At 43.1% G+C, this 18,599-nt stretch overlaps 1 protein-coding gene and 1 pseudogene across 1 annotated transcript in view; one reads left to right on the top strand and one right to left on the bottom strand.

Moving 5' to 3' along the window:
- Adam12 (ADAM metallopeptidase domain 12) overlaps positions 1–18,599 on the top strand; it is a 326,713-nt gene that overhangs the window by 12,184 nt on the left and 295,930 nt on the right. The window lies entirely within an intron of this gene.
- On the bottom strand, positions 11,488–12,705 carry Nmur1-ps1 (neuromedin U receptor 1, pseudogene 1; annotated as a pseudogene).

Genomic DNA, 18,599 nt, shown 5'->3' with positions numbered 1-18,599 from the left:
TCCTCTCATTTTAATAAAATTAACTTAGCTTTTGCCCTTTTAGATGCCTGTTTTCTTTCTTCCCTGTCTCCCAACTGTACGGCTAAAGGACTATTTACACCTTTTAGATCTGTGAGATTGGATGCTCTAAGTTCTAGTCTGTTTCCACACTTTGACTGCTACTGTTCGGTTCATCCCGTTTGAATTTCACTAACAGAGTTTGGAGAGAGCCTTGGCCTCCTCTCAGACAGTGGCACAGGCTAAGCGTGGGTTGATGCTTCCCACTGTGCTTCTGAGTTTTCATTATCACTGTTGTTTGTTAATTCAGTTCTGCTCTTTTAAAACATATGCTACTTTTTATAGTTGATCATCATTGTTAACACAGGATTTGGAATCTTGTAGGATAGTGGTTTGCAACCTTCCTAATAGTGTGACTCTCCAATACAGTTCCTCATGTTGGGATGACCTCAACCATAAAGTTACAGTCATTGCTACTTCATAACTGCAATTTTGCTACTGTTATGGATCCTAATGTCAATATCTGATATCTGGGATATCTGACACACAGGATATCTGGCAGGTAACTGATGTGAAGGGTCATTCAACCTTTGAAGGGGTTGTGACCCACAGGTTGATTACCACTGATCTAGGAGAATCACCCATGTGAGGTGTACCCAGAGAGTGCTAACTGAGGAAGAAAGAATCACTAAAGTGGATGGCACTGTCCCACAGGCTGGGGACCATGGTTAAATAGAGGGAAGGAAAGCAGGAAGCTTAGCACCAGGATTCACCCATCTTTGCTCCTTGAGATGTGAGAGACATTGGCCTCCCTCTCTCACAACCCTGGGCTAGTCCTATCACCACAGCTTCCCTGACACAGCAGACTGTGAGCCCGAAGGGCCACCCCTCCCCTAAGTTGCCTTTACCAAGTGTTTTGCCACAGCAACAAGGAAGAGTAACTAATGTATTCTTCAAACATTGCTGGGCATGGGAGAGCTATAGAGATGCAAAAGGCTTGAAGAGCACTTGATTTTCACACAGAAAACCCAGGATTAATTTCTAGATCCCATGTCAGGAAACTGAAAGCCACCTGTTATTCCAATTCTAGAGAATCTGATGCCTTCTTCTGTCCTACAAGGACACCTATATACACGAAGTAGTCTCTGTCTGTCTGTCTGTCTGTCTGTCTGTCTGTCTGTCTTTAACTTAAACACAATGCAGTGGGGCCATTGGAGACTCTGGTCTGGTTTTGTCAGCCAGCACTTAGATTGGCTCATGTAGTATAACTAAATCCTACATGCAGACCTCCCTGCTGCTGGGTTTGCCTCAGTCCTTGTTAAAGTTGTCTCCCACTCAAGAGTCTCTGATGAACAAACTGTATTTGCTGTCCCCAGAGATGTCCATTGTAACTCTCTCATCAGTTTACCTCCGTGTTGAATTCTAGACAGACAGTTGTTTCCCCCAAGCAGATAGAGACTGCGGGTATGGCCCAGCCTTCGTAAGATTCCATTGGTGTCTTTTTAGAGTAACAATTATTTGTTAGATCTAAATTGGCCTATTTCTCTAGATAGAATAATTTTTCATTGTCTGTAATTTTATATGTGTGTGCACATTTCTATAGTCTTATTGCCATTTAATAAGTTTGTTTTTGCATATGCCTAAAATGGAATACTTTTTATTTCTCATTTATGTCACTATCATCCCCACTGTCTTTCTCTCCATCCTCTTCCTCCTTCTCTTTCTTTCTTTTCCTTCACCTATGTTTCTTCCTCCTCCTTTGTCCTTTTGTGGTACTTGGGATTGAGCCCAGGGCCTTAAACATACTCACACCTGCACTGTCACTTTATATCACAAGCCATCATTGGCTTAATAAGGCAGAGTCTTATTAAGTTGATCAACCTGACCTTGAACTCACTCCATAGCTCAGATAGATATTGAACTTGTGATCTTCCTTCCTCAATTGCCCAGGTAGATGGGATTTAGACCTGTACCACCAGGCCTGAATTGCCTGAGTTTCTTGAATCCAGTTCGTTATAAAGATGATTAATCATTACCCTTGTCCTTTATTACCTGCTCTGAAACTCTTTTATGTCATTGAACCTTGTTAGTCAGTGGTCCTGTTTATAGCTTCTGTTTATGCCTTGGTCTTTCTTTGCTTTTCTTCTTTTACAGATAATGTCTCCAAGACTAAATTTGATCTTATCAATTCTCCTTTTAGCTGTGCCTAATTTACTGTTGGACTACCTATTGACTCTCTTTATATTTTCTGATGTCTTTTAATGTTCACTTGTGAAAGCTGCATTTTGTTCTTCAAACTTACTAGATATGTTTGTTACCTTTCGTTGAGGTTGCCTTTTATTTCTTCCTGTCTATAGATATATAGTCATCCCTTCCAGATTCTTCTATTTGCCAATTCCTAGAATCTCAAGAGCTTAGAGTAAAATTTTACTTTTCTTTATTATCACAGATCATCTCTGTCAGAGCCTTCTGCTTTTCCATTCCAACCCCTTTTCCATGGAAGCCCTGTACACTATGAGCCATGCTATAAGTTTAGGATCTCTCTTGGAGAGCAGGGATTGTTTAAGACTGACAAGTGCCTGGGTCTTCACTTGTCTGAAGCCATTCTTGCACACTATTCTTCCCAACTTGGAACTTTCACACACTTGTTCTGAACACCCAAGTGGCAAAGATGTTAAGTTCTGAGTCTCTAGTGTAAGCGAGGACACAGTGAAGCTAGAGAACTAGACCACTTTGTAGGTTGAAAAAAGGTTTATTGGGGATCAAACTGCCATTGATGTCTCCCTAGGGGCAGAGAAGACAGGGAAAAGGTAGGAAATCTCTGTCCGTTTTAAGGGAGGCATGTGAGCTTGAACAGCTTGGAAGTTAGAGTATCAGGAAGTCGGGTATGGGCCAGAATAGCCTGAGAACTAGTGTGGAGACTTAGATCTGTTGCAGGCTTGCTTGTGTCAACCAGAAACTCCATGCTCATTGGAGGAGGTGGTTGGCTCTACAGGGTGGATAAGGGAAGCAATCCTAAAGCTGACAAACAGAAACCTGCTTTAGAAGGCCTCAGAGCAATGCTGGCTTTAGATGGCAATCCTTCTCTTTACCTGGTCAGCATGCAGCTTGAGCTGAGCCTAGACTGTCAGTCAGGACATCATCAGTGGCACTGGTATTTTCTGAGTCTGCTTTGGACCTAACGTCTGATATTTACCAGATTTGGGGGTGAAAATAAGTGACTTGAGAGATTGAAGATTCCTTGAGGAACTTGATGTTTTTATAACCCTCCTAACTTTGCAAGGACAACCCTTCAAGGATCTGTTTAGATTTTTGTTTTTAATGGGGAGATTGTGGTGCCAGGGATGAAAGCCAGGCCTCATATACTAGGTAAGCACTGTACCCAGGACTAAACCCCTAATCCAGGCCCTGATTTTAGTCAGGGGTTTTAGCTGTCAATCTCCTCTGTGTTCAAGTCATTCTTCTGTCACATAAACCCTTGGAGTTGGGCCAGTATCTACTAGACCTCCTGGTTTCCAAAGTGTTGGAGTACCTGAATGCCTTTGCTTAGAATTCCTTGAATTCCCTCTAATTCTCTTCCCTTCCTCTCAAGTTCAGTTAGCTGGGTCCTCCAATGTGTGGGTGTCACGTTTAGCATTTGTATGTGTTTCAGTGGCAAGTTCTCTTTTGTGTCACCATGTTTTCCAAGCCAGAAGGCTGCATATGAATCAACACATTTCCTTCCTGCACACTGTGATCCAAGAGTTGGGCTAGGAGTTGGGAGGATACTGTGGTGTGAAAACCAGACGCAGGCTCTCACCTCAGGGCATGTGGCATACATGAATCCTAGGGATGTGCTGAAAAGAAACTGAACCCATTCCAGAGGGACTGGGTCTCAGCTTCCAGGCCTCAGGACATTCATCAGGAAATCAGGCAGCTGTTCTCCCACTGGCAGGTCATTCTCTGCCTTGGCAGCTGCAGGGCTGGATGTGCAAATGATGGGGCCAAGCTAAGCTTTGGGTGAGGACATCAGCTGTTCCCATCTTCTGCTGGCAGAGGCGAAACAAGAACAGCTGGGGAACTGGTCAGACATGAACTCCGGAAGTTGCCTCTCTGCCAGCAGAGGTGTCAACAGAATTCCTCTTGCCTGCACCTTCTGGGAGCACACACTAGATTTTTCCACACTTATTGATTTTGATAAGGGGAGGTTTGTATGACGGAGCATGACGGTGGTGCAGACACTCATCTGGATATCTTTGCAACTTTTGGAATGGAGTCTGTGATTCTACATAAATACATTTCTCTACTCACTTATCTAGGAAATGGAGACCAATCACCTAAATGACACCAAGATTTTGATGACTCATTAACTTGAGTTTTTTGGCCACCTCTTCATAGGAGAACTCGTGTTCCTTGAGCATCATTAATTCATGGGAAGTTCTGTTCCTCTCTTATTTCCCTCTGCCAGTTGGTCCTCATGAATTTCACAGTCTTTTGCCTGCTTCTCAACTCTGCTTGCCTTTAGAAGAAGCTCTTCATTGTACTTTTCTTCTCTGCACAGCTCAAGTCCAAGCCACGGGTTACAATGGATCAAAGAAGAAGGCAATTTGCTAAGAGGTTGGGAGGAGGGATGAGATGAGACATAGTTAGAAAAGAAAGCTGAGACTGTTGCATTCAGACAGATATGACACCTCCTAAATGTAGATTTATCTCCCAAGGACACCAAGGACATGACATAAGGACCTGTATTTTATCTGTCTCCTCCGGTGTCATACCTGGGTAGATGGAGAGGGTCAAGGGTACTGGGAATTCTCCCACTATAGTTATGACAATGACAGGTGGCTTGAATTAAGAGCCAAAATCTGGACATGGAGAAATGACTTCTATATCTGTGAGACTCCAAAGAATCTAGGAAATCTTTTACTTATAGATTTTTCACCACTACAGAATGAAAATGTAGCCCGCTTCCTGGGCTATGGTAAGCACTAAGTTAAGGAAGTGTAGACATTCCCTTTAAATTGTACAGAGAAGCATGGGTACCACTACTCGCTGCTTACCCCCATGCCACCCCCACCACAGAAGGCATAAGTTTTAGGTTCTACGAGCTACCATCCCATCCTAACTCTAATGGATGGTTGTCAGTGTTATTCCCAAAATACAAAATGGGGGCATCAAAGGTGCAGGGACATTTTTCTTTCCTTCTATCTTAGATCTCATGTTCCAGTGTTTATGCTGTTGGGCTTAGAATTAGGGTCACCTCTCTATAACCCAGGAAGGGTTTATCCTAGTCTCTTTATATAGCTATATAGCCTAGTCAATTTATCCTAGTCTCTTTATATAGCTTTGGCTGTCCTGACACTCACTATGTAGAGCAGGCTGGCCTCAAACTCACAGAGATTTGCCAGTCTCTACCTCCTGAGTGCTAGGGTTAAAGATGTGTGCCACCAAGCTCTGCTGCTTCTGATCTTGTAGACTTACAGCTAAAAGGACAAAGATTCATTTCCTTCTATACCACTGTGGGAATATCATGGGTTGGGCAGAAGAAATATTGAAAGGGGAAGAACCAAGGTAGACCAAGGCAGGGCCATGGATTTTGCAAGCCTTCAGTTCCCAGTCGGCTCTTGAGAAAGGACTCAAGAGAGGAGGAGGGTTAAGAGTAGAATGGGGGAGTAGATAGAGTTTAAAATGCTCATCAAGATTTTGGATGGATATGGATAGAAGCTGTTGTTTAGATAAGAATCTTTCATGCTTTTGTGAACAAAACAGCTCACAGCCTCCCAGCTCTCGTACCAATCACATCAGAACACAGGACATCCAGGGTGCAGCTCATCTGAGGCTCTGGAACTTTGCTGTTCAGAATTCTACAGATTTAAACAATTTTAAACATTCTAAAACTTGAAGAAATTCAACCCAAAGACCAAATGTTGGTGTTACTTTCCCATCCAGAAAGGCAGTCAGTTGAGTATACTGCCTGCTACAGAGATGGTTCTTATCCGAACTGTTCTCCCCTTGTCAGTTCCTGCCACCTCGGCTTTAAGTAGCTTTTTACAAATATCCACTCAGAGAAGGGGAAGCCTTCCTTGGGTGCTACCTCACCCCAAGACATCTAGTCCCAGCCGGATTAGACACATCCTCTCTTCTCTGAGGAGGGATCTGTAAGGACAGGACTGGGAGGAGAGGTTGGGAACATGCTATTGGGATGTAAAGTGAATAAAAAAATAAATTATTGGGAGAAAACCTCCACTCAGACTTAGTCCAACACATCTGATTCCACCTCCAAGCTCCTTTTAAGAAACAAAGCTAAAGTAAAGATTTTGTTCCTATAGAACAGCAGTGTTTCTAAAAGTTGACTGCCTTTACCTTGTAGGAGAGAATTAAAGTTTTTGTTTGTGTTATTTCAATGAGCCAGTCCTGTTCTGAGAATGGGGCTCCCTCATCCTTCACTAGCCCACCCCAGGGAGGCAGGAGCCACGGCCAACTCCCTCCCTACTGGCAGGCCAAGGCTGGAAGTTTAAGATGCACAGGGTCTTGGGCCTGGTAGGAAATGCAGCTGCCACTGCAAGCGTGAATTCCTCTGCTAACTTGGAAGGCAGAGGGGGACTTCAGCTGGTCACAGCAATTGTGGTGCGGCTGGCAGTTTCCCTTACATTCAGTGAGTGCTGGGATCAACCCTCTGAAGGAAGAAGCACGTTAGAATGAGCCCACAGTCCCTCAAAGTGTGTAGCCTTATGGCATCCGTTATACACATGGAGAAGCTTAAGCATGGAGAACTTGGGATCTGACTTAGCTACTGCAGCTGCTTAACTGGCAGAGTCAAATGCAGTTTGATGGTTGATTTCAGAGCCCACTAGGCTGACAGGGGAGGAGCCGCAATCTTTATGCACCCTTTTAAATCCCAGATTTTTCCCAGCTTCCACTTCTGATGACCCTGGGGTACCCTCGAAGGACTCAGCTACTTTGTTTCTAGAAGGACATCGAGGTACAAGAAGACTTGAATCTTTTACTTGGAGGGTCCCAGGACTTAGCTTGTGGGTCCTGACATTAGGAATTCATTTTTGGGATTTATAGAAACCCTTTGTTTCTATACTAAAGAACCATAAAAGTTTATCAGCTTAACTGTGTTTTCTTTACAGGGAAACATATTGCATGACAAGCTCAATTCCTGACTCTATTTATTCTCGTGAATTGATGCAAGATGCAGCCTGACAATTTTCACCCATGACAGATAGAATATTGATAAAAGTTATAATGTACATATCTGGGAATACCACTTATTTCACATCAGCACCCACTTTTACTCTCAAGAACGAGAGCTAGCCATGACTCCCTTGGTATCCTGATGTGGCTTCTCTTGCAGGCAGCAGTCAATGTATTGCCAGGGCTGGGTCCTCATCAGCAGTCTTAACCAGAAAGGATCTGTTTCCAAATTTTATATCACCGTGCAGAATTCAGTTGTTTAAAGTGCTTGCCTGAGAGATGATGCTTCCAAGAAGTCCTTATTTCCCAAAGAAATGTTCTCAGCAACTGTTGAGAGGCCGTAGAGAATAGGGAGTGGGGGTGAGGGGGGGTCTGCTTCCAAGAAACCAGAAGGGACATAATCTAATCATGATGTGATTCCTAGAATCTGTGAGTTAGAAGAGACTTATGAGGCCAGTCTAGTCCATTCCTAAGGCAGTGGTTGACTATACAAAGGTGTAACAGGGAGCCAGGTCTTTAAGGTCTTAAGCTGTCTAACACAGTGAGTCAGATAGAAAATGAGTGTTACCTTTGGACCTGTCTTTGACAGACAGACCTCCTGTTCTCAGGTAGCAGGATGGGTAATTACATCCTGTCTCTAAAGCAGTTTTCTTCCTGCCTTTCATTCCCCAACTGAACTGTGGTGTTTATAGTTGTGTCTTCCTTGCCTCTGTCCCCAGATCATTCTTCTCACTCCTACTCTTAAACTGAAAATCCATCCCAGATGGATTAAGCAGGGCTCTCTAGGGGAATAGAATTAGTAGACCACATACGTATTCTTCAGGGGTTTACTAGACTTGTTTACAAATAATAGGGGATGGATAGTTTAACCACAGTCATCTGCACCTGAGAGGCTGGACGCTTCCGAGACCACAAAGCAGTCTGAATCTGTTGGTAGAAGGTGAAGGGGTTGCTGGCCTTTTTATGTTAGAATCTGAAGATACTGGAGTCTGATGTCAGCACAAATAGCAATGGTAGCAGAGATGGATGTTCTCACCAGCAAGAAGGGAGGGGAGCTATGACACATTGATTTTTCCTGAGAATTGTGTTCCCTCTGGGTCCCTGGTGCCCAACACGGCTCAGTGGCCAGATAAATAGCAGTGACGCAGTGAGTGAGTGACCCCATCTATTGGGCTTTCCCCACTTTCAACAAATGTGGATCAACTAAAGAGCTACTCTTTCCTACAGTTTTGCCCTTATCTGACCATTCAGGTAAACAGATACAAGCACATTTGGCAATTGTTTAGAAGAAATGCATGTGTCCTCACGTTTGGTATGGCAAATGTAATATTTCTAATATCATTGATCTAAAACACTATTTTGCCCCAACTATCGGGTAAACAAAATGATGATATGTCCCATGTTTCCTCTACTGGCACAGTCTGTGCCTCGAGTTGCCAGCAGCATGGGAAGCTGTACACACACTGTAACTTGGGTTTGAGATTGGGTTAGTGATCCAGCAATGATGAACAACTGTGTGTTCCCCTTCCTCCCTTTTATTCCCTCTCCACAATGCTGGGTGTTCGCAGTAACTTTGATTCAAATGAGTAAAAATTCATTCTAGAGGCAAAATGCTCTTTGTAAACAGTGCAACTTCAGCAGCCACCAAATTCAATAGAGAACTCCACCAGACTAATTTGCAAATCCTGAGTATTACCTTGCTTCCTCTCATGTTTATTGGCCATCCTTTTATTTATGGCCATGTTGGACGCCTTCAGTGGCCTCGGGAAACTGTTCTCGTATGTAAGTTTGGAAACTTAGCTTGAAATATGGCTGTTGACAAATTCTCAGTAATTTTAAAAGAACATGTCCTAAGGTGGTACGCCATTTATCTTTATAATTCTCTCAGTGTTTACCATCTGTCCTTTATAGAAATAGAAAACAAGCTGAGATTATGGAATATGGAAGTGGGTTATCAAAGGAACAGTGAGCTTTGAGGTTTTAGAGAGCTTTAATGTACACAGCCATTGGGTGGCCTCATTAGTTTTAGGCCTGGGAATATGATCTTCAATATTTATTTAGAGTCTGCAAATTAGCATGTTCATTTGTTTCATATACATATCAAGATACACATATGCACACACACATCCACATTTATGCATATCCAGGGAGATCTGCCTTTGAACTCTTTATATTTTATTAAGGATTTTATTTCTACATTCATAAGACTTTCATTGCTATATTCTTGCCTGGTTGGGTTAGTCAGGTTATACTGGCCTCTTAATAAGAGTTGTGAGGGTTTTACTTCCTCTTGTATTTTATGAAAGAGTTACAGTAAGACATTGTTATTTCTCTCTTAAACATCTGCTAGGATTCATCAGGGTAATAATCTGTGTGTGTGTGTGTGTGTGTGTGTGTGTGTGTGTGTGTGAGAGAGAGAGAGAGAGAGAGAGAGAGAGAGAGAGAATGTGAGAGAGAGAGAATGTGAGAGAGAGACAGAGACAGAGAAAGAGACAGACAGAAAGAGAGAGAGAGAGAGAGAGAGAGAGAGAGAGAGAGAGAGAGAGAGAGAGAATGTACACTCATACATGTGTTGGGGAAAGGGCTTATTATTATTATTAGGTTTTTTGAGAGAGTTAAATCTATACAGCCTTTTCTCATTTTAGGACAGTGTGGAAAATTTGTAACTTTCAATTCTAAGTCTACATTTTCTGAGATATTCTTTTTTTTTGGTGAGGAAAGGGTTATTCAGGTTATAGGCCATCATCAAAGGGAACTAAGGCAGGAACTGGAGGCAGGAACTGGAGCAGAAGCACAGGGGAATCTGGTTCACTGCTTTGCTTGCTCCCCATAGCTCGCTTAGCTTGTTTTCTTAGACAACCTGGGACCACCTTCCCAGAAGTGGCACCACCCACCGTGGGTTGGGTCCTGTGACATCAGTTATGAATCATAAAAATGTCCCACATACGTGTCCACAGGTCAGTATCATGGATGTAAATCCTTGGCTGATGTTCCTTCTCTCAGGTGACTCTAGTTTCTGTCAAGCTGACAAAGACTAATCAACACACTGTCTCTGCACAGCCACTTCTGGTCCTCACATTAGCTCCTGCTTCTTCTTCCAGATATGTCCGCTGGATAACAGGATCTAGCATGTGTTCACCTGGGGCAGCCAGGTCAGCCTGTCTGTGGGCTGCCAGGAGTGTACTGCTCATAGGTTGGCCCTATCTGTTTCAGGACAAGCAAAGGACCTGCCCTTGACAGCTTGGAGCAGGACCATGAGAAGGTCAGAGAGAAAGCAGGGTCTGGGAGTGATGGAAATAAGCGGAAGCCATTGGTTGGCTTTGTTGTACACACAGATAAAAACAGAAAAGTTCCTTCAAAAGGTGACATGGACGAGCAAGGAACCAAGGCCTCTTAGAGAGCCAAGGTGATTTTCTTGTTGCCACAAAGCAACATGGTGACAAAGGTAGAGATCAGATGGAGGTCCCCTGGATCCCCAGGAACTCCTGCCACCTGGTAGCTTGATCAGGCCCAGATCTCAGTGCAGAAGGAGAGCCAGGAAATGTCATGGTGGGAAAAGAGTCTTAAATATAGTGCAAGGGCTGGAGAGGGGCAATTAGTCAGAGTCTATGAAAGTTCAGAAGTTACTAGAATGACAGGTAGGTTTCCAATGGAAGCATATATGAACTTGAGAGGAAGGAGGGGTCCCCGGGGGAATAATGGCTGAGCCCTAGGTAACTGTGATGGGTTTGGAGGAACATACAGCATATGTCTGGTTCAATGTGGGTCTTTTTTAAAAGATTTATGTATGTATTTATTATATATAAGTACACTATAGCTACCTTCAGACACACCAGAAGAGAGCATCTGATCTCATTACAGATAGTTGTGAGCCACCATGTGGTTGTGGGATTTGAACTCAGGACCTCTGGAAGAGCAGTCAGTGTTCTTAACCACTCCAGTCCATCACTGTGGATCTTTTTAATATATGGGTGTGTGCCATGCGCCATGTGCATGTGGTAGATGCCTTCAGAAGCCATGAGAGAGTGTCAGAGGGCCTAGAGCTGGAGCTACAGGTGGTTGTAAGCTGCCATGTGGGTGCTGGGACCTGAACTCAGGTCCTCTGGATGAGCAACAGGCTTTCTTAATTTCAGAGTCACCTTTTCTGGCCTTTAATACAAGTCTTTGATAACTGGGGTTCAATCCTCTTTTTCTTGCTGTTTCCCTCAACACTCAAATATGTGGCAGGGCAGAAATCCCTTTCTAAGCTTATCCCAGCAGCCCCTAGACTGTCTGAGGCCCTCTGACCCTGTGGGTGAGGACACAGGATTTTATTTAGGAGGGGTCTGTCTCTTGCTGACACCCTGAATCCCTGTTCTCAGTCAGGGGTCCATCCCTGATGTTCCTGTCACACAGAGTGCTGCCTGTGGTCAACCTGATATGGTTATGGGAGTCATGACAGGGTTGGTGGCGATGACAGCACTGTGTCCCAAGGCCCACGGTTTGCTGGAAGGACTCTCAGAAGCGAGTGGACATGGGGCTGTAGAGTACCGGGTTAGCTGCCGAGCTGAGGTACAAGAAGACACCAGAAGCAAGGTCCACAGACTGGAAGGCCAGGCGCAGGCCGTCAGTCCAATGGGACACCACACTTCACATGAGACATTCAGCATGGAATGGAACCCAGCAGGTGCCAAATACTATAACCAGCGCAATTAGCATCTTGGTCACCTGTTCCTGTTCCCTGTCTCGAAGCTGAATACTTCTGTGGGAGACCTTCCGGGCTGCTGCAGATATCCTGCCCTTGACCTCCTCTTGGAACAACATCCTCTCCCTCTGCAGCCTCAGCCCAAGGAGCAGGTACAGCACACTGATGGTGACCATTGGCAGACAGAAGAAGAGCAGTATGGTCGTCTGTACTACCAACGTGTAGAAGACCTGGGAACACATTAGCGTACACATAACTGATTCCGGCACCAGACCCCAGGCAGGGAACATAGAGTTGATTGAGGCCATGTAGGCTATTGTTGGGCAGAGAGAAGAGAATAGTGAAGTCCAAGATGGCTCCCAACATGTGATGCACATGGGCCCATGTCATCACAGACTTGGCTTGGAGTGGGTGCACCATGGCCACACAACGCTCCACACTCAGGGCTGTGACATTGAGCACTGAAGTCAGGCAGAAAGTCTCAAAGAGCAGTATCTGGAAGTAACAGCCACCTGCGCCCAGCTGGAACGGGCAATTGTGCTGCAACTCAAAGTTCCAGGGGCAAGCCCACCAGGAGCACCAGCAGATCGGACACCTCGAGGCTGCTGTGGCCCCAAGTACTTCAGCCTCAGGGCCTGGTCACTAAGGTTCAGATCCTCAGGGTGCTCCTTGAGCTCACTGTCATTGCAGAACAGGAGGCTCATTGAAGCATTTGGGGAGAGCTGTCCAGGAAAGAAGGAAAAATTGAGGCAGGGAGGAGCTATGCTTTCTGCAGGGGAAGTCCTGACTGCCTTCTGAGATATTCCTGTTGGCATATATTTTTCATACTGAATGCCTGTACAATGCATAATGATGATGAACCCTTTAGTTCCTGTAACTGTAGATCATATTATTCTATTTTTCTCTCATCTTGTTAGAGTTTAATAATTTTGTCATAGTTTTCACTAACCAGCATAGGCTTGAATGTGTGCATGTGTGCAGGTGAGCATGAGTGTGCATGCATGTTTTCCTCTCTCTCCTCTCTCTGTGAGTGTGTGTGTGTGTGTGTGTATGTGTGTGTGTGTGTATGTGTATGTGTGTGTGTGTGTGTACATGTACACGTGCAGATCTTGTCTCACCTTGTGGAGGCAGGTTTTCTTTTATGGTTTGCACCATGGTATGTACTTTAGGCTAGCTAACCCCCATGTTTCCAGGAGATTGCTCTGACTCTATGTTCCATCTCTCTCTGTTAGAGTCCTGGAGTAAGGATGTGTGCCTGTGTGTCATCCGTGTGTTATAGGGATTGAACTTAGGCCACCAGATGCATGACTCATGCTTTTACCTCCTTGGTCCTTAAAAGGATATGTACAAATTAACACATCTTTGAAAAATGTAAAAGATGTCTTTGGTTGTTTGTTTCCAATGTCATGTGTTTATGGAGGATGCACTCTGTTGGGACTGCTCTTATACCTGAGTTAATAGCATGTGGGAGTGAATATTCTATAAGCATTTGAAAGCAATGTTTCTTCTATAGCTGTTGGGAGGGCAGTGTCCTGTAAGTGGCATGATCTTGGAAGAGCTTACCCATCTTTCTCCTCAATTATTAAAAGAAAACTAAAACCCTAGATTGAAGTTATAAAGTTGTTCTCTTTGAAAATTCTTTAAGGTTACACATACATCGGCACGAAATTTCCTCTATGTCTGTCAATGGTCTATTATTATTATTAATAGCAGTATAGTTATTACTATTATGGTTTTTTTAAATTATGTGTATATGTGTCTCTGTGTGTGTTTCTGTGTCTGTGAGTACAGTGCCCATGAAGGCCAGAAGAAGGCATTACATCACCCTTGGAGTTCTGTGTGTGTCTATGTGGGGAATGTGAAGATGTGTCTATGTGTCATATGATTGCAGTATCCATGGAGACTAGAAAAGGGTATTGGATCCTCTTGAGTTGGTGTAACGTAGGCAGTAGTGAGCTACCTAATATGGTTGGTGGGGACTGAACTCAGGACCTCTGAAAGAATAGCAAGTACTCTTAACCACTGAGCCATCTCTCCAGATGTGGAAATGATTGTTATCTGAAGTCTACTCTGATATATGTGCAGCCACCTGTCGTTTCCTGTGATAAGTGTGTGCCTGTGTAGCATGGAGTCCCACTTTAAGGATCACCCCTCCCATATATTGTATATGCATGTACGTGGTGAATTTGTTGAAAACATCATATAGTAGGCTTTGTCTTTTAATTCATTTTGAGTGTCTTTGACTTTTAAAGAGAAGATTAATCCAATTATATTTAATCTGATTATTCATAGTGGGATAGGTTTTTAGTGGTTTTCTTTTTAAACAAGCCCTCATATCCTTTGTTTGCATCAAACTTGCCATGTAACTAAGGATGGCCTTGAACTTCTGAACGTTTTTGTCTCTGCCTCCTTAGTGCTGAGATTATAGGTGTGCACCATCAAACACAGGCAGCTTATGTTGGTTCTGGATTGAACCCAGGGCTTTGTACATAGCCAGCAAGCACCCTACCCTCTACATCCAAGCCTCATGGGAGCACTAATCTCATTATTCTATTTGGTTGTTTTTCTTACATTTGCTGGCTTTTTATTTTTAATTGAGTACCATTAGGGTTGGTCCACTGTATTCTCTGGTTTTACTGTTGTATTTTAGTGGATTCCACTGGGATTAGAATGGGCACCTTTAACAACCAAGGGACAGGAAGGAACATGGCATCACAGAAAGGTCACATGGAGCTGTTGTACTTTAAGGGACTTTATAGTTGGTTTTCTGGTTCCACTTAAACTATGCATCCATATAGCACATATTTTGATATAAAAATGAGCTACTGATTTCTACCCAGTTGTGTTCATTATTTCATTAGCGATGGGAAATAGCTTGCTACTGTACTAAGTTTTTACACATATTTGGGTGGTTTGAATACTTCCATTGGCTTCTATTGATCTGTCCCCATCACTGCTTAACAAGTCTAATATCTGTAAGAATTCAGTGTGTTGTCTTGTCCCTGCAGAACTTGCTGTGCTTCCTTGAATATGCCCCGTAGAAGCTTTTGAGTCTGAAATAAATCACAGCGAATGTGCGCAGGATTGGGTTAGAATTCCCATGAGTTCAGAGAGGACGAAGAAACCTTGTGAAATGTGGCCACATGTTTCAATCTGTCCCCAAAGGCTGTGTCTTCCAGCCTGTCACACTGAACACTCTTTACTGATTGTATTATTGTTTGCAAATATCATCATATTTTCTTTGTGAGTTCCCTAGATTGCAATATTTTCATTTCTAATTTAAAAGGGCACAGAGAGATGGTTCATTGGCTGAAGGGCTCGCTCCACAGCACCTGCGTTCAGATCCCTGGCACCCAAGGAAACAGTAGGCTTACAATAGCATGCACTTACAATCTCAGTGCCGGGAAGGCCCAAGACAGGAGCATCTTGTGGTCTCACTAGTCAGTGAGTCTAGCTAGTTGGTGAGCTCCTGATACAATGAGACCGCCCCCCTCTCTTACACACACACACACACACACACACACACACACACACACACACACACGCGCGCGCGCGCGCGCGCGCGCAAAGACCAGAAGGATGGCTCAGTGGTAGAGGTGCTTATGTACAGGCCTGATGTCCCAAGTAATTTCTGGATCTCATAAAGTGGCAGGAGAGGACAGAGTTCTGAGTCTCCACACGTGGTATAACCCTGTGTGCAGTAGATAGATCCATTAGGGATCATCTAAATTGCCCAAGGCTTTCTCCCAAAGCCATTCTTGTTATATACTATTGTCTCTTCTTTGCAAGGTTGAGGAGTGGGGGGATGAAGATATATTTGACTAATGGGTGTTTGTTCACATAAAAACATGAAGTCAGCAGGTGGAAAAGTTAATGGAATTTTTTTTTTAAAATTTGGTAATATAGTTGATTTTCTATTTTTAAAAAATCAATTTGAGATTCTTGATTTTTAGATTGTCAGTTCTTATTTCTTGGTCACTTTATAATTGAGGGATTTGTCTCCCTACAGTTGATTTATTAAGGGCTATTTACATATTATGGCACTACCCTTTTGTAAGCCATGAATAGCATTATCATCTATCTCCCACTGTACATTTTAGGTGGTTTTTCACCCTTGGTTGTTTTTCTTCCCTTGTCATTGTAAATGGGATCCAATTTTCAGTTTTATTTTAGTAATGGCATTTTTTGTATTGATTTACACATGTACATTTGGAGACTGGTTTGTCTATTAAAATATCATGTTTCTTTTTAGAAGAGATTCAGCTGACTTTTTCTGGGTTTCCTAGGTAACTAATTGTAGTACCTATAAATAATTTCTCTTTTCTTACATTTATTTCTCAGGGTTCTTTTTTTATTGCTTTATTACAGTGAATCAAAGATACATCATAGGTTGAAAACTGTATGCAAATAGCAGGCATCCTTCAGCTCCAGCCACTGTTTGAAGGCTCCAGGACCCCACCGCTGACCGGAGAACTGACTGCTGACTTGAGGGGCAAACTCATTATTTTAAGGAGGATTCTATTTCTAGCTTTCAGGTCGCTCTTTTAGAAATAATCAGTCTGAATATTGAATTATATGACTTATCCAAACTGGTTTTGGAAGCCAGGCTCAATCTCCTTTCTCTCACCTTCCTCTTCGGCTTATTGATGCAAATATTAATTGCTATATTGATGTAACTTGCCATTGATAGAAAAACAAGTTTGATTATATCAGAGAATTCTTACACTTTAGGGGACATATTCAACTATTCAACTCTGTCAAGATATAATGTATTTGAATTTGTTACACTTGCATTAAAAATAAAGGGATTTCACGTGTGTGTGTGTGTGTGTGTGTGTGTGTGTGTGTGTGTAAGTATCTGTCTGCCTGTCTGTCTTCAACTCCTCCCACATATTACCCTTCCTCTCCAACTCATGGCTTATTTTTCTTTAGTGATCATTGATACACACACACACACACACACACACACACACACACACACACAACCAAATATATAAGACACTCTGCTTGAATTGTATGCATATGTGTTACAGGCTGACCACTTATAACTGAGTAATGTTGCAGGGGTCTTGTCCTTGGGGAAAACTAATTCCCCACTTTTCAGTGGCCATTAATTGGCTGTAGTTCTTTGTCTAGGCATGAGCTTGTGAGATTTCTCCCATCTATGTTGGCGGGTCACTTAGTATTGCCATTGCTTACGCCTTGTTTAGAGGATCATGTGTTTGAGATTTCATGGCTACAGCTTCCCCTTATATATAGAAGACATAACCTTGCAGGTGATTTCCTGGGCCTCTGGCTCCTGCAGTCCTCTGCCTCCTCTTGGGTAATGTTCCAAGAGCCTTATGGTATGACTTGTGGTAGCGGGGGGGCACATCAACTGGGGCTGAGCACCCCTAATCACTTGTTCTCTATAATTTGACCCCTTATGGAATTCTGTTCTTATCTCCATCTGTTATGAAAAGGAGGTCCTTCCATGAGGAGTCGTGCTAGACTCACCTGCAGGTGAGGGTATGGAGAACGTATCTAGCGATCATGACTACACTGCCTTTAGTTCATCTGTGTCCAGCTTTCTTGGTAATCTATAAAGCATTCTACTGAATGTATGCCTGCAGGCCAGAAGAGGGCATCAGATCCCATTATAGATGGTTGTAAGCCACCATGTGGCCATCATGTAGGTGCTGGGAATTGAACTCAGGACCTCTGGAAGAGCAGCCAGTGCTCTTAACCGCTGAGCCATCTCTCCAGCCCTGTCATTTTCATTTCTTTAGACAAGGTTTCTCTATTTAGTCCTGGAGGACCTCAAACTCACAGATGACCCTCTGCCTCCACTCCCTAACACCAAGTGCGAGGATTAAAGTTATGTGTCACAACGCACTACCCTGATGAATAAACTCTTTAGACAGAACTTTTAGAAGTGTTCTATCTTTAAATACTTTCCTTTTGTTGTAAAGAATTGCACTTAAAAGTTGGCATCAGAGCTCTCACATCATGGATTGTCTGTGACCCACTCTAATCTCTATGACTATATAATATATATATGTATATATATGTATAGATATATAATAAATATGTGGGAAAACTTCCATTTGCCTTATGTGACACTCCCCTAAAATGTCATGAGCATTGACTTCGAATTTTATTGATTGAAATCTGAGTAGTTGTTAAAAACTTAGCCGAATTTTCACAAAATCTTGCCCTATACAAGCCTGTAACATTCTCTAGAAAATGGTCTATTTTCATCTATCTTTCCCTTTTCAAGTCTGCTTTTACTTTAGTTTTGAATAGCCACTCTGAAAAGCCAATCAGAGAAGGGTGAAGCAGAAAGTGAAGGGGAGGCTATGCTCATACACAGTATATAGTTATGAAAATGTTCTTATGTAACACAGTGTCATGTGCATTGAACATTCTTTATGTTAATAATTCAAACCTCAAGCTGGCTGGTAGCGGCCTTTGACCCCAGCACTCAAGAAGTAAGGCAGGTGGATCTCTGAGGTTGAGGCCAGCATTGTCTACAGAGTGAGTTCAGAGACAGTCAAGGCTACATAGAGAAACCATGTCTTGAAAAAAAATCAAACTTCAGTTATAATTCCAAAGACATTTGCACTATAACTGCCTGTAGTGGGTACATAATAAAGAAGTGACAGGACTTTAGAAATCTAGCAGAAACGGGAAATCCACCCAATCCTACAATCACTAGGCTTTCCCATTCCCTCACTGATGTTCACTGTGGGCCTACTGTGTG

Source organism: Rattus norvegicus, chromosome 1, assembly GCF_036323735.1.
Source record: "Rattus norvegicus strain BN/NHsdMcwi chromosome 1, GRCr8, whole genome shotgun sequence".
Lineage (NCBI taxonomy): Eukaryota > Metazoa > Chordata > Mammalia > Rodentia > Muridae > Rattus > Rattus norvegicus.
Note: the sequence above shows the minus strand (reverse complement) of the source record. Positions and strands in the feature narration are given on the sequence as shown.